Source organism: Falco peregrinus, chromosome 3 (assembly GCF_023634155.1).
Source record: "Falco peregrinus isolate bFalPer1 chromosome 3, bFalPer1.pri, whole genome shotgun sequence".
Lineage (NCBI taxonomy): Eukaryota > Metazoa > Chordata > Aves > Falconiformes > Falconidae > Falco > Falco peregrinus.
In genome coordinates, this window is record NC_073723.1 from 121,719,270 (window position 1) to 121,733,466 (window position 14,197).

Below are 14,197 nucleotides of genomic sequence, written 5' to 3' on the forward strand. Positions count from 1 at the left end.
ATATCATGACCAACTAGACTTTACAAAAGTGGTTAAAAACTGCCTATTCTTTGGACAGGATTGTTTTCACCTAATCTTAGAGGGCCAGAAGTCAGGGTTCGAGTCCTTAGACACAGCTCCTTATACTATCACAGACAGGCAGGTGCCAATGAGGGACCCAGCGGGGGCAATGAGTCCCACATTAAGGTCCCAGTTCAGTGAGACTGATTGCCCTGAGATGTCAGCTCATATTGACTGGGTTCATGGCTTACTTGGCCAGTTGTGGCACCCACATCTTAGGTGAATATACAGAAAATCAGTCCTGTCCTTAAACTTCACCTTCCTTTTCCTCAAATATAGGCTTTGCTCCTCTCCAGCATGAGCTTCACCTCTTCCCAGGACCTGCAGAGCACCTGCACTTGCCCCAACCTGCTAAGAAAGGTGCCTCATGTTTATGGGCTCATTGCTATGAAGAATAATTAATTACATTTTGAAACCCCTTTTTGGAGAGTGCTGGCTCTTCAATGCTGACTAACACCAACCATGGTCTGGGCTAGGCTTAGAGCACTGTACTTACAGCACAGGACTTACTTAAGATCAAAGACAGCTGCAGAGCTGATTTATCATGTAGATTTTTGCCCAAGATGCTGTTCTTTGCCCCACTCATGGCACACAGGGCATGTTAACTTGGTAGAAATGGAGTTAAGCAGAGATTTTTTCAGCAAGCATAAAGCGAACGCTGCCTCCCACAAGCTCAAGCACTCACATTTAAGAACTGCCAACTCAAGAATGCCTGAAAAACATTTTAATAGTGTTTTCTCCTATAGGCTCCCTTTTCACTCCTAAAGGTATAATAATTAGGAATAATGTGAGGAAGCTTCCTGAGATGATTCAGTATCATCCCAAATGTTCATACCATCCTCAGTCTCCTCTGATGAACACATGGGCCCCAGCTGACTTTGTTAAGAACTCTGCACAAAAGTTAACATTTAAAGAATTGGTCAACAAAAAGGCGCACCTGCTGCCTACAGCAGCGAGCACAGCCATTCTCGGGCAATTCAGGCTACTTTCCACATATTTTTTCCATTACTGGAAATGGCCCCTGGAATGGCAATGGCAATCTCCTAGCTGGATGCAGTTACTCCAGATGGAAAGCACTCCAAAGAAAATTCAGCAGTGAAAATGAAGTGGTAGTAAAAAACTAGGTCCACCCAGTTAAAAGCTGTAGGAGGCCTTCTCCCCTGTGAACCTCAAGGCATGGTGAAGGAAGGGAATGAGAGCTTCCAGCAAGCTGGCTGCAGATGCCTGGCACTGCTCCGCTCAGCTCAGATACAACCTAGAGTAACTCAGGAGCATCTCGTTGCATTACACCAGATAAGAGATCTTGTTCCCACTGCTCTGTCTTTCACTTGGTGCATCCCTCCAGCTGGCAGAGGCAGGGGGGCTGGCGCAGGCCAGCCCTCCACAGAGCTCCTCTGCACACAGGCAGATGCCTGCTGGCTCCTGGACTTAGTGGGACTAAGGTGGGTGGGAAAAGAGACTTTTTTTTTTCTTCCTTATTTTCCTTCCAGTTTCTGTACTCCTTACCTCAGTCAAAATCTACCTTCAGACTTGAGCCTTTTAATATTCATCACACTTCCCCAATTCTCCCATTTTTTCTCAGAAAAGGCACATCTTTTGGTTTCACTTTCATCTCCTCCTCATGACCCGAGTAGCTTCTTCTTTCTGTCATGTGTTATGCCTCTACTATTTTTGCTTATCACTTTCACTTAGTGTGTATTCTGCACTGTGCTCTCTGCAGAGCAGCACAACAGCAGCTAATGCACAGCAAGACAGCACATGGCATTGGCACATCAGGAAATCTTTTAAGAAAAAAAGTCACATGGATTTTGTGGCACATGGTTTCCAGCTGTTAACATTGCATGTCTGTGGGCATATCCAAAGTACAGGCACTAAAACTGGGCATTCCAGCTATTATTTCTATTCAAACATAATTTCTTAGGGTTTTACTCTACATGCAATAGAGCGAACATGAACAGAAATGCCTGTTTCATTTGCAGTGGTGGAAACAAAGACTGCCACCTGATGAAAGAAATCAGTGACAAAATTCCTTCTGATTCTAACGGGACCAGAATTTTACCCTAAAGCCTGAAATAAAATGCTTAGAAATGCTCTATTAGAAAGCCACAATTGTTGATATTTTTAATTACTTTATTATGGCTGAAATGAATTCCTGCAAAGCGGCCCAAGCACAGAGTCTCTCCCAATTCTAAGCCCCACCTAAGTCCTCCTAAAGGGTTTGAGGAAACGCTAAGTAGTGTTGAGCCTTCGGCTGGTCCCTCTGTGCCTGAGACTATACCACATATATGCAGCCACACACCCAGACAAGCTCTTTACCATTGGATTTAGGATTGAGACCCCCCATAAGTCGGAAGAGAAATGCTGCAGGCTGCACCTGCCACCTGAGCTCCCGGTGGGGACATCACTGAAAAGACATGTGAAGGCATCAGGTCTTCTTCTGCACTGTAGTTGGCCTCCAGAATTCATTCCTTTCAAGCGATGTGGAAACTGCAGTGCTTAGCTTTCTGTCCCTTGCCTTTTGTTTCCAGGACACTGAAACATATCGTTACAGTAGATCCTGTTGATGGCAAAACTCTGCTGTTGGCAATACTCAAGCAAATGGAAGGATTTTCTCCAGTGCTTGGTCCTCTCCCAGCCAGATCAAGACGCAGTGTGACTAGTGGGAAGACGTTACAACTCTGCCTTTCCTCTATTTTTTATTTTTTTTTCCAACCATAGCAACATTTTCTTCTATAACACCTAATTTGAGCCTGTTTTTAAGAATGCAAAGTTTATTTGAGAATGTCTGCTGTGCTGCTAGAAGATCTGCCTGTTTATTGCTTGTGATAACTTTTACGCCATTTGGGCAATTTTAACTAAACTTAACTAATTACCAACATCTGACATATGTTAAATATATTTTAAATCTTAGAAGTTTTGTGGAAGTGAGTGAACTAAGTAAAACAAAAGTTCCTATTGCTGCTCCTCTGAGGGACAGATGCAGCTCCCTTCTTATTGGCAGCCATTAAAATGTCCCATCTACGGAAAAGCCACATTCAGCATTTACCCCTTTTTAATTTACCGAGGAATCAATCTGGACAGACACATCTGGACAGAAACATTTCAGTAGCTCAATATGTTCCCCAGTTCTTGCAAAAAACCTGCAAGTCCACACTTTACAAAAGCAGATGAGGTGATGGGCAAAGCACAGGGTGGTAGGGCACTCTGCTACCTGGAGATTGTGGCCTTTGCAACTAGATCCCAACTGCAGCTTTGAACAAAAGGGCAGGTGCCGCCTCAGACATTCAGAGTGATTCATGACAGAGGGATTTACAACACAAACTGGGCAGCTGTAGTAGATCCCCTGTCACTACCTCTTGTAACTAGGCTCAGAAATATAAAATGCTACTGCAGCACTGGGAGGACGCACCAGGCAAATGCTTCTCAAATATATTGAAGATAAAGCAAAATAAACCAGACAAAGAGCAAAGCAAGTCCTGCTGCCAGGTTAAGCCCACTGCAAAGGACAGTGCACACATCCAGGCTAAGTCACTAGAGAAAAAACAGAGATTACTTACAGTGGATTTGGTAGTCTGTAATTTTGATGCTGTCTCTCTTCTGTTTGCCCACAATTTAATTCAGTCTGTAAAAGAAACAGCATGTTGGAATTGCAATGCGCGTACATTAAAATGCCATCTTAGCAGTGAGCACACAGGACTTACATCAGGTGCCCTGATGGAGAGGATTGCTTGGTAACCGAAACAGTACACAAACTGAGTCCCAACAGCTGGAGAAGCCCTTGGTGACTGCATTCACCTCCTTCAGCACGTGTGCCCTGATGGTGACGTGCATGCTTACAGCAACCACAGCGCCAGGGGCATTCCTCCTCCTGGACCAGTGTCAGCTGCAGGCAGATGCAGCACAGCCAAGGCAAAAGCTCCACAGCCTGGCATGGATTTCAGGTCTGCTCAGATACTGAGTATTCAGATCAGCACACAGCTGCCACAGCCCTTCCTGCAAAGCTCCTATTTAGTCCTGAGTTTTGCATTTAGACCACATTCAGTTTTAAGTAGACCATTCAGTTCCTCCATACTTGCCTTCCCCAAATTTCCTAACAGGACCAGAACTGATCTGCACATGGGTCAGGTTTAGCTATAGGAAAGCAACATTCCAAATGAAGATCTACTTTCAAAAACGACCCTGAGTATGGACCGTGCTCCAAGTGTGCTTTATATGCAAAGAAAAAGACATTTCCTTCACATTGCACACAAGGATTGCAATTCCACATGAGAATGTTTGGTTTCCCCAGGCTGATGTCCCTCCCCATCACGAATCCTGTGTCCCATGGCACCTGTGTAGCCCAGCCTGCAGCAGAGGAGTCTGAACCTGCCACCAGAGCTCAGCTCAGCGAGGAACACCATCAGGACTAAACACTTCTGTCTTACTTTCCTACATGGCCACAGAATTTCTGAACCACAGAAGGATCAAAGGCAGAACATATTGCTTACTAAAGCACCTTCAGAGGACAATTCTGATTGCACAGAAACCCCGGTTTTCAGAAGCAGTTTAAGGTCTCTCAGGCTTTGTGACAAATTTATGAAAGCTCAAGGGGCTCCCACAGCTGGCTGCTGCAGGACAACCTCTGACTTTATGGCTCACATGCCCAAAAGAGCTTTGCTCCTGTCACCTTCTTCCACCTGCCTTTAACCCAGCTTGCCACCACCTTGCCTTTTTACCACAGCATGTCCAATTCTGCACTGCACCTTCCCTATTGCTCAGCCTCCTGCCATCACAGACCTGATCATGCCTGTCAGATCTCCAGCCCCCATCATTTCCTTCCTCCTGAAAACACAGTGCAGCAAGCCCCGCTGCACCTCCTTGTGCCAATACCAGCTGTACAAAGGTGAGGTTGCAGTGTGACGCCACCTCACCAGCCCACCTCTCCAAACAGCAGAACCCCTGAGCGTGTGCAAGGGCCTCCCAAGGGACACGTGTACCTCCCTGCACAGACACCAACTCAGTCCAGGCAGACAGGGACATACAAACATCTAAAAAAGGGTAAGTCTGGAAGCTGAACACTGTGGCAGGTAGCATCCTCTCCCCTGAGTAGCATGCCCAACCACATCCATGAGAAAATGGTCATTTTTTCACCACTTAAGTTTTCACTCCAGTTTTGCCATCCAGACTCCCAGAAGCTGTAAGTTCAGGAAGAGCAAAACAGCAGAATGATGGCACTGCACTGCCTGGACACAGCCCTGCCCACTCCCAAGTCCCAAGATCAAAGTGGAAACATGTTTGGTGAAGTGTCATAAACTCCATTTGAACTTTGTGGCCACCACACACCCAGGCCCAGGGAGCACTCATGTAGCTGCGAAGAGGGCTGAAATTCCACCTCCCTTGGGGCCACGCCACCTAAAACCCAGCTCAAACAGCTCAAACCACTTCAGTCCTGTTGGCATCTGGCATCAGCTGATGCCTCCATGCTGTGTTACGGACAAGGCATCCCTAAGAGAGGAGGTGCCTCCTGCACTGCTGTGAAGCACGTGGTGATGAAATGCAAGACATGACTGTCCTGCCCCTGAGGAAGCTGGATTCCATGTCCCAGGTTATCCTCCCTGCCCCATCACCAGGATGGTGTATTTTGTCTTTCCAGATAGGGCTGGCCAACCTGCAGCCAAAAGCACAGCGGTCATGAGCCAAAGAGAGGAGAAACAAATGGGACCTTCACCTTGCAGCTCTGTGGGATGGCGGAGAGACAGGAGCATCCCCTGTGCCCAGCTCCTACCTCCAGGCAGTGCTCTGTGGGTGAAGAGCCACAAGCTGGACGGACTCATTGCTGCGCTTTGTGCACCAAGAGACCTTGGGTCCTGCAGGTGTTTCTTGCTCATGCCTAGAGTCGCTGAAGCGTTTCGACCCAGCAATCAGCCGTTTCAACAAGTGACAATTTATCCATCTAGGAGTCCCAATGATGGGCTCAGTGTCACATACCACAGAAAATAAACGCTGCCATGAGGAGCTTGCACACTGAGAGAGGAAAGAGGGAGCATGCTCGCAGGTGGAGCTGAGAGAGATGTGAGCAAAGCAGGGCAGATGCACATGGGCAGTGGTGCAGGAAGAGATGTACAGCAGCAGTTAATGCTGGTGGGCTCTGCAAAAACTCCTTATGCCCCCTCACCCATCTCTAGCCCATGCAGCATCGTCATGTCTGTGGTGCCTGCTCTGGACAGCCAGTCCTCCAGCCACCCTCGAGTAGGAAATTCCCCAAACCACTGCCATCATCATGCCAATTATGGGAGTTCTAGACTGAAGGGGGTAAGAAGCTGTGAGGGTCCTCCTCCCCTCTTTGCCAAGGGACCATGGACAAGCAGTGCTCCCTTTTCCTCTCCAACTTCTGCTTCTGCTGGAGAAGGGAGGACTCTGCTTTAACAAGAGTTGAAGTTCTTCCGAGCAGGCACGTGGGGCCAACATGGGGCAAGGGAATCTCCATGCTGACTCCCAACTCACCTTTCCCCATGCTCTGGGGCAAATGCTGCTTCCCTAAGTGGCTACAGATGGCTAAAAAAGTAGTGACAGAAAGGATATGTGCATCCTCCACAGCTCAGAGCAGCACTTGGGATGGGCAAAAGACTGCTCCCTCTGTGCTCCTCTGGCTCGATGATAAAAGAAGCATATCCGTATGAAGTGTGAAGGTCAGTCTCAGGCAGTTTGTGTCCATGCGCAGCCCCCTCTCCTCTAACCCCACTTCCAGCTGACGACCCACGCCATACTTACCCTCCGCGTGCCCCTAGTCTCCTGGCGCAGCTGGGCAAGGAGGCAGCTGGAAAGGCACAGCAGTGAGGGGAAGGGACGAGATCCACGGGGCAAAGGCTGCAGGCATGAAAGGTACCCGGCGCTGATGGTGAGGATGGAGTGTATGGTCAGAGGGGCAGGGGGACGGCTGTCCCGGGCAGCGCCCGCCATGCACAGGCCAGCAGGAAGGGCAGCGCAGTAGGGGCTGGGCACACTCCCTGGGAGAAGCCGCTCACTCAACACACCTGAACACTGCTGCCTAACCCCTGCAGCACATTCACACCCTGCCCAGCTGAAACTGCCTGATCCCCGTCTGTCCCAAGGCAGACACACAGGGTGAGTTTTACTCTTTTTCAGTGGCAGCTAATTGTTAGAAAACATATAAATTCTTTTTTAAAGGATTTTTAAAAAAACAACCCACAAAACCAGGCATCTACCAGCATGATTCACACATTTGATTCTTAAACCAAATTCTCACATGCAACATCTGCAGAGTTGCTGTAGCCCTGCCAAGGGAAAAGGCAATCCAGTGCTAAACTCAAGTGACTTGGGTTCAATTCCCACTTCGGTTACACATTTCCTGTGTGAAACTGGGCAAGTCATATCATCTACGTCCGTGTTAGTCCCCGTTTCTAAAACGGGGATACTTCCTTATTTCACAGATGTGTTGTGAGTCATTCATTAATGTCTGTGAGGCCCTCAGATACTACGGGAAGGGAGAGACCCACAGAGATGAACAGGGTTCCATGGAACTAGAAACAGACAGGACATCCAGGAGACTTTCTCTGCTCATTAAAAGGTCTAGGATTGAATGCTGTGCTTATTAACTTGTACTTATACCCTCCATGGTTTCAGCAGCTTCTCTCCTTACCTTTCCAGGCAGCCAAGGGCACCAGTACCTGCACCATGAGGAAAGCAGACAAACAAAAGCAACTCTGCATTTTGCCAGCAAGGCACATGCAAAGGGTTAATCTATTTTCATAACTTAAAACCATATTTCCAGAAAAGCCTTTGAGTCAGAACAGAGTAATTATTGCAAAATCTGCATATTTTAGACCTAAACATTCCCAGAAATATCATCATTGAAACTAGGAAGAAAAAGGAAATAATAACAAAAAAAAAAGCTACTAGCCCTGTGCAGCCTGGCAAGCACCACCACCAGAAAGGCAGAGAGGGAGCAAAGCTCTGCACCACGAACCCAGACAGGCAAACCACAGCAGAGAGCTCCCTTCCTCCTGGGCACACTCACAGCGCCCAGGACACGCAGGTTGATCCTACCTGCCAGGCCAGCACTTGGCTCGGCCCCATCCAACACACAACTCCGGCAGAGTTTTAAGGCAGAGCCAGCTCTCGCACACAGCCTCGCTCATGCTGCCTGGACCAGCCCACAGCTGCTCTGTTTCCATCCTTAAGCACAACTGGGATTTGAAGTCAGGCTCCTGCAGACGGTAAGGGCATGGCAATACACCACTCTTATTCCAGAGGTTGTTTGTTGGTTGTTCTTTTTTTACACTTGTAAGGAAACTAATTCTGTTCTCTTGCAAACAAAACTGAAGAAAACCAAGTTCTCTAGCAATGTTTAAGATGACCCCAAGAACCATCCAATGCTTGTGACTGTGAGGAGGCACGATGTGCATCACTGTCACACCTCCTCCAGGGGACTCCAAAAATCTCTGCTGCTTTCACTTCTCACACACTCATTGGTGCAAGGAAGTCATTAGTAAACTAATATTTTGAAACTGCTGCTACATAATGATTCTTTCAAAATTCATCTGACTTGAAAATTCCAGACCTGCCAGACCAAGAGTGGGAAGCCAGCTTTTGGCGAGATGTTGATTCTTTCCAAGGTAATGTGTCTTGCATACAGCTAAAGCAGTAATTCCCTTTCCCCGATAATATGTTCCCCCTGCTGAGACTTATGGTTAAACTCATGTATTGAGAAACCTTCCAAACGTTTCTACATAGTTTCAAACCACAGGAGTGAGAAGAAAAAAAAAAGGACAACTACAGTTCAGATGGAGTTTATGATTTCTGCTCAATCTCATAATTGCAGGGTGAATCAGTGGGAAACGAGGTTTTAGTCAATACCACAGTCCCTGGTCTCACGGCCAGCGAGCTGTGTGATCAGCTAAAAATGGTTTCCCTTGACCCTCCCCTGACTTATCGATGAACCTGGCCTTCGAGGCTGCCTTGCCTTCCTCCCCTGGGTGCACACCGCCATGCCTGGGCAGCCCTGCTGAGCACAAGGGTCACTGCACACTGCCCGCTCTGCTCTCCACCTGCCTTGTGCAGATGCCAACAGGCCGGGGGTAGGGGACGCATACTGCAAACCCCCGGCAGGTACAGGGACTGTCCCAGGCTATTTTGCTGTGTGAGAAGCAGAATCTTGCTTCAAGACGAAGTTTGCCCTTCTGCAGAGAGCATGTGTAAAGCCTAGAGGCTGAGGTGGAGTGAGGTCCTTCCGTGCCACTGACTCCCAGGGTCAGAAAATGGATCCTGGCTCCTTTTATTTGCTGGTGTAAGAGTAGCCTCACTTGCTCCACAGCTGGAGGGTGGAGGTTTGTACCAGCAGCTAGTCACTACCCTGCTTCTCCTGCCCTGAGGAGCTGACTCCTCTCGCTGTCTGGCGAACCCAAGGGCTGGCACGGGGCAGAAGGAAGCATGCTGCGGGAAGCTGAGCAAAGACAGACAAACCACAGTGGAGGTCAGGCTGCTAAAATGTTAAGAAACAGGTAACCGGACAGCTTTCAGACATCCTGCTTGATGCTGCCTCACAGCATGTGGCCCCAGTTTGAAAAGAGCTGTAAGCAGCCGCTGCGATGAGCAGGGGGTCCCAGGCAGACCCATGGCACCCCTGCAGCCAGGTCACGCTGCAGACCTGCAGCAAGGCAGATAGAGCATGGGTCATGAAGCTGTCGTTTTGCATGCGTAGGCGTCCAAGGCTCACTGCACACATCTTGCCAAGCCCTATGCAAATACATGCCAGACCCAGAACCCTGCCATGTCGCAGGCGGCGTGCATCATCTGTATCTGAGAACCAAAATTTCTATCACAGTAACACAGCAGTGATTTTAGCATTCAGTGAGAGAAAATGGACCCCAAATCAACCACCAAAATGGAAATAAGTTTGTCCCAGCACTTTTCGTATTTCATTTTACCCAGCAATGATACACAGCAAGTCCCAGGTACTGGCTCCTCCTCACACATCTGGACTTTGTGTCCATAAGGGACCAATTTGGAAACTTCTCTCATTGACTTTAGGAGAACAATTAATGGAGTAAAAGGTTACCCAGCAGGCAAGCCTGCAGCTATGTAAATTAGATGGTCAGTTAATCACTATCCAAAATAGTACCGAATAACAGAAAAGAGGCAGCAACAGCAAGGAAATCATGGCTGCATGTAATAATGCGATTAATTTCCATTCCTTGCAGGGTATTCTACAGTGTTTTAGATACACAGATTTTACCACCCATGATTTGGACCCCACGCTAGATGACATAACTTCTATACGGTTTTCTTCACAGGGACACAGAGAAAGCTCTGTGAAAAGATTGCAACTATACTCTTTTCAGATTGGAGCTAGTAATAACTCATTTAGCCTTCCTCAGCTCTCCACAGCAGGGGTAATGCTAGGCACAAGCCTGCATGTCCTAGCTTCTTGAGTGATGCTCACCAGCTGTATTAATATATTTTCCTTTCCAGTTTATTTTGCATTTCATGGGCTTCCTGAGAGTAGTATTCCCCTCAGGCTTCACTAAAGAAAAAAATGGAGGAAAAAAAACCACCCAAAGAACAAGTTCACTGCCTTGTTAGCTGTATCATTTAACTCAGCCTCTGTTTTTTCTACAGTTGGTTACTACAGGAGTTGAAGTCATTCCACAATAGGGAAAATGAGGCATTTTGGTGTATTTCACAAATATAAGAAGAGAGGGCTACTTTCAGCTGATTGCAGAAGTGACCAGAAAGGACAGACTGATGCAAGTGTTCAGGCAGTGAGGCACTGCCCTGACCAAGTGCATGCCCAAGAGTATGGGCAGCGCACCATCACCATCGGGCCAGGAGAACTCCTCCCTCTGCTCTGGTCCAGATGAGCTTGCCCTAAGGATGTACTTGCAGGACACAGATGGGTCAGTGATGTTGCCTGCAGGGCACAGCAGGTTTGTAGGACTGAACAAAACCAAACGAGGAATTTGAAGACAATGAAAACAATAAAAATAAACTTTTAACATGCAAATTCCATCTCTGCTCCTTGATAATTTTACTCTGTGAGCTATTACGCAAGCTGCTTTTTGTCTCATTAACAATAAAGCAGAGGCAATTAGGCAAAATGCAATAAAACTTAAGCAAAATAAAACTAAAACAGACTCCAAGATTATTGTATAACCTCACTAAAATGACAAAGTGATCTTTCAAACTTCTAGTTCGCTTTGAATACAGAAGCAAGAAGAAATGCTACAGAAAAACGTCTCCAGAAACATTTCTCCTTGGGAGTGGAGGTCAACCAGTGGCTGCAAGCTGCATTATCATTTATCCCTTTGCAGAATTACAGCCCAAGCCCACAGTAAAGCTCCCTCTCCTTACACAGTCACAGAAAAACAGGGCAATGAGGCATCTGTTCCTGAATGCATTTGCACCTTGGTGTATATCTACATACACATCAAACAGTGCACCAACACACCATACTCAATCAAGCCATGTAACCGTCAAAACAGAAACAACTGCTGAGGTTTCACCAGTTTTGGTTTGCCACCCTTTCCATGTCAGCACATACATACAACCAAACTGACAACCTTTTCTCCAATGACTTAATTTTTTTTTTTTTGCATGATGAATTCATTTGTCCAGGTTTACACAGGAGCTTCAGTTTTCTGCCTTCAGGGACACATTAGGTTTGAAAAACTGGGTATCCTTTAAGCAGCACATTCATGAGATGGTGGAACTGGCCTGCAGACAGCACCTTGTAAAGGCACTGTGCTCCAACCAGCCAGGCAGGCAGCGCCAGGTGGCAAGCAGAAAACCTCATCTAACACCTGAAGACAAGACGATGTTCTGCCTTGTGATCCAGCCACCCCCAGCCGCCCACCCATCACTGCACATGCATTTCCAAGGCCCTGTGGACAGAAGGGCATCTTTGCATTGGTTTCTGTAACCCACTACTGTTACAGATGAAGATGCTCTGACAGCCGCTGCTGGCTGACACATGGGAAACAAACCAGAAACCAGCTGAGCTGAGGCGGGAGCAGCTACTGCCCGAGCCAAGGCTCTGCCATGGGCAGATGCAGCATCTCACATCCTGGCTGGATGGCACGGAGCGGGACCTCTGCCATAATTCACAAAGGGGTGGCAGGTTCATTTTGTTAATATATTACTGACAGCCCAGCTCCAGTGTTCATACTTTGTTTTGGCTAGCCCATACATAGTTACTTTCTTTTCCTTTTAATGTTTTCTGGTTTATATATAAAAAAATAATCATTAAATATCTATGGGTATTTGTAATTTCCCTCTCTAAGGAAAAAAAGTAAATTTACAAGGTTTTGGAAAACTCTTGGGATGTGCCAAGGGCTGCATCCTTCCCAAGTTTAAATGCCAGTCACCAGTAAAGGTGAGAGGCGTTTGAAAGTCAGCCAGGAAAATCTGGAGCATCACATCCGACATGTACAATACAGAAATAAGCCAAATGCACAGAGGCCACAGCCTCCAGAGCTCGTCGCAGAGGTGACTGCCTGTCCTGCTCACTGCAGCGCTCCCCACAGCCTCAGCAAAACACGTTCTCAGCAGAAAGTTTCCACAGAAAACACAAAAAGTGCTGCCCTCCCAGCCTGCTGTTTTTTCCTCCCCCCTTCAACCAAAGCAGAGAGGGATCAAGGCTGATAAAGCACCCCCTGCCATGAAGCTGCCATCGCTCTGGCTTTAGGAAACCCAGTGCTGACCCAGGACCAAAGGTGCAGAGCCCAGCCTGAAGCCACTGCTGCAGGGAGACGGGAGCCAGGCACCCATCACACACAGTGGCAGCAAAGGTCCCTTTTGCCCAGCAAACTGCTACAGTGAGACACACAGGAATGAACCTAAATCTCCTTAATCCTAGCCCCCTCCCCTCAGAAAAAGCCAAACACCAAACCCACCACAAACCAGAGCAAATGCACAGCTGGGCTGCGACCCCCACATTGTCCCTGGCACTGGGCAGCGGGGAGCAGCAGGTACCCCCCTGCCACCCACCTCAGGGTGGGCTGCATGCCCCTGCCCCCAGCAAAGGGGCTGCCTTACAGCCCCCGGGCACAAGGGCCAGGCGTGGCCAAAGGATCTGGGTTGTGCCCTGCAGGGGCTAGCTATGGCTTTCATAACTGTCGGAGTCTGGTAGCAGTGGGGTCGGAACAGACCCGTTCCTCGTGCCACCGAGGAGTCCAGCTGCTCCCATGCCACCCCCAGGGGAGCTATTCGGCCTGCGTCACTGCAGCTTGCCCAGAAGAAAGCAGCTTTGCTCTCCACGCAGCAAAAAGCAAGCTTATATTTTTTGCCTCACTTCCCCAGATCATGGCATGCCAGGTGGGAAATCCCTGCTGCTGTGGACAGTTTGCATCACTTCAGGTCATAACCTCGCCAGATCTCACTGGCTACAGCAGGATCTGGAAGAGGTTGGTATTTTGCTGGAGGTCTGCAGGGAAATCCAGATGGAGATGCAGCAGACAGCTGCCCTACACCAGAGGAGCAGCTACATCAGTGCCCCCAGGCTGGGAGGTTGATGGAAGTTTGTGACTGAAATCCAAAGACTGATCATTAAAGATCTCATAAACCCTTCTGGGCAACCACAGCCTAAAATTCCCACACTCTGCAGGACAAGTGGCTTTTCTTTCCTTGCTTGCCCTGCAGTACGGTGCAAGGTTGCTGCATGCTCTCACCCAGCTGCCCCAGTACTCCAGCATCGGAAGCAATGCATTGCGTTAGCCAAGTTCCTCAGTGCTCTGATATCCAGTAAGGATAGAAAATACTTATAGAAATACAAATACATTATTATTTCTCTGAATTAGGGAGATGCAAAAGCAGGATGTAGATGGGGAATTACTGCATCTGTCCGCAGTCTCTGAAAAGAATAAAAAATTATCAGATCTTCCTAAGTAGAGCATTACTTTCTGGACACAGCATCAATACACAACGCTGTATTATGCCAGTTTGTATCTTATTTAACCAAACACAAAGAGGAGATGCTGAAAGATTTCTGTTTAAGTGACAGTGAAAAAAAACAATCCTGGAATCTCAGTGTAAACAATTCAACAAGGAAACTTTCCCCACTGATTCAGGACCAAAGACAATGGGGTTTTTCCTACCCTCAATGAAAAGAAATCCAGAAAGAGAAGAAAATAGTCCTTTTATT

General features: G+C 47.7%; 1 protein-coding gene across 10 annotated transcripts in view; it reads right to left on the reverse strand.

The window, feature by feature from the left end:
- HIVEP3 (HIVEP zinc finger 3) overlaps positions 1 to 14,197 on the reverse strand; it is a 114,875-nt gene that overhangs the window by 68,190 nt on the left and 32,488 nt on the right. For all 10 annotated transcript variants that reach the window (XR_008746428.1, XM_055799383.1, XM_055799380.1 and 7 more), the window contains one exon: positions 3,618 to 3,682. The gene's annotated coding sequence lies outside the window, so the exon portion shown is untranslated. The remainder of the gene's footprint in view (positions 1 to 3,617; positions 3,683 to 14,197) is intronic.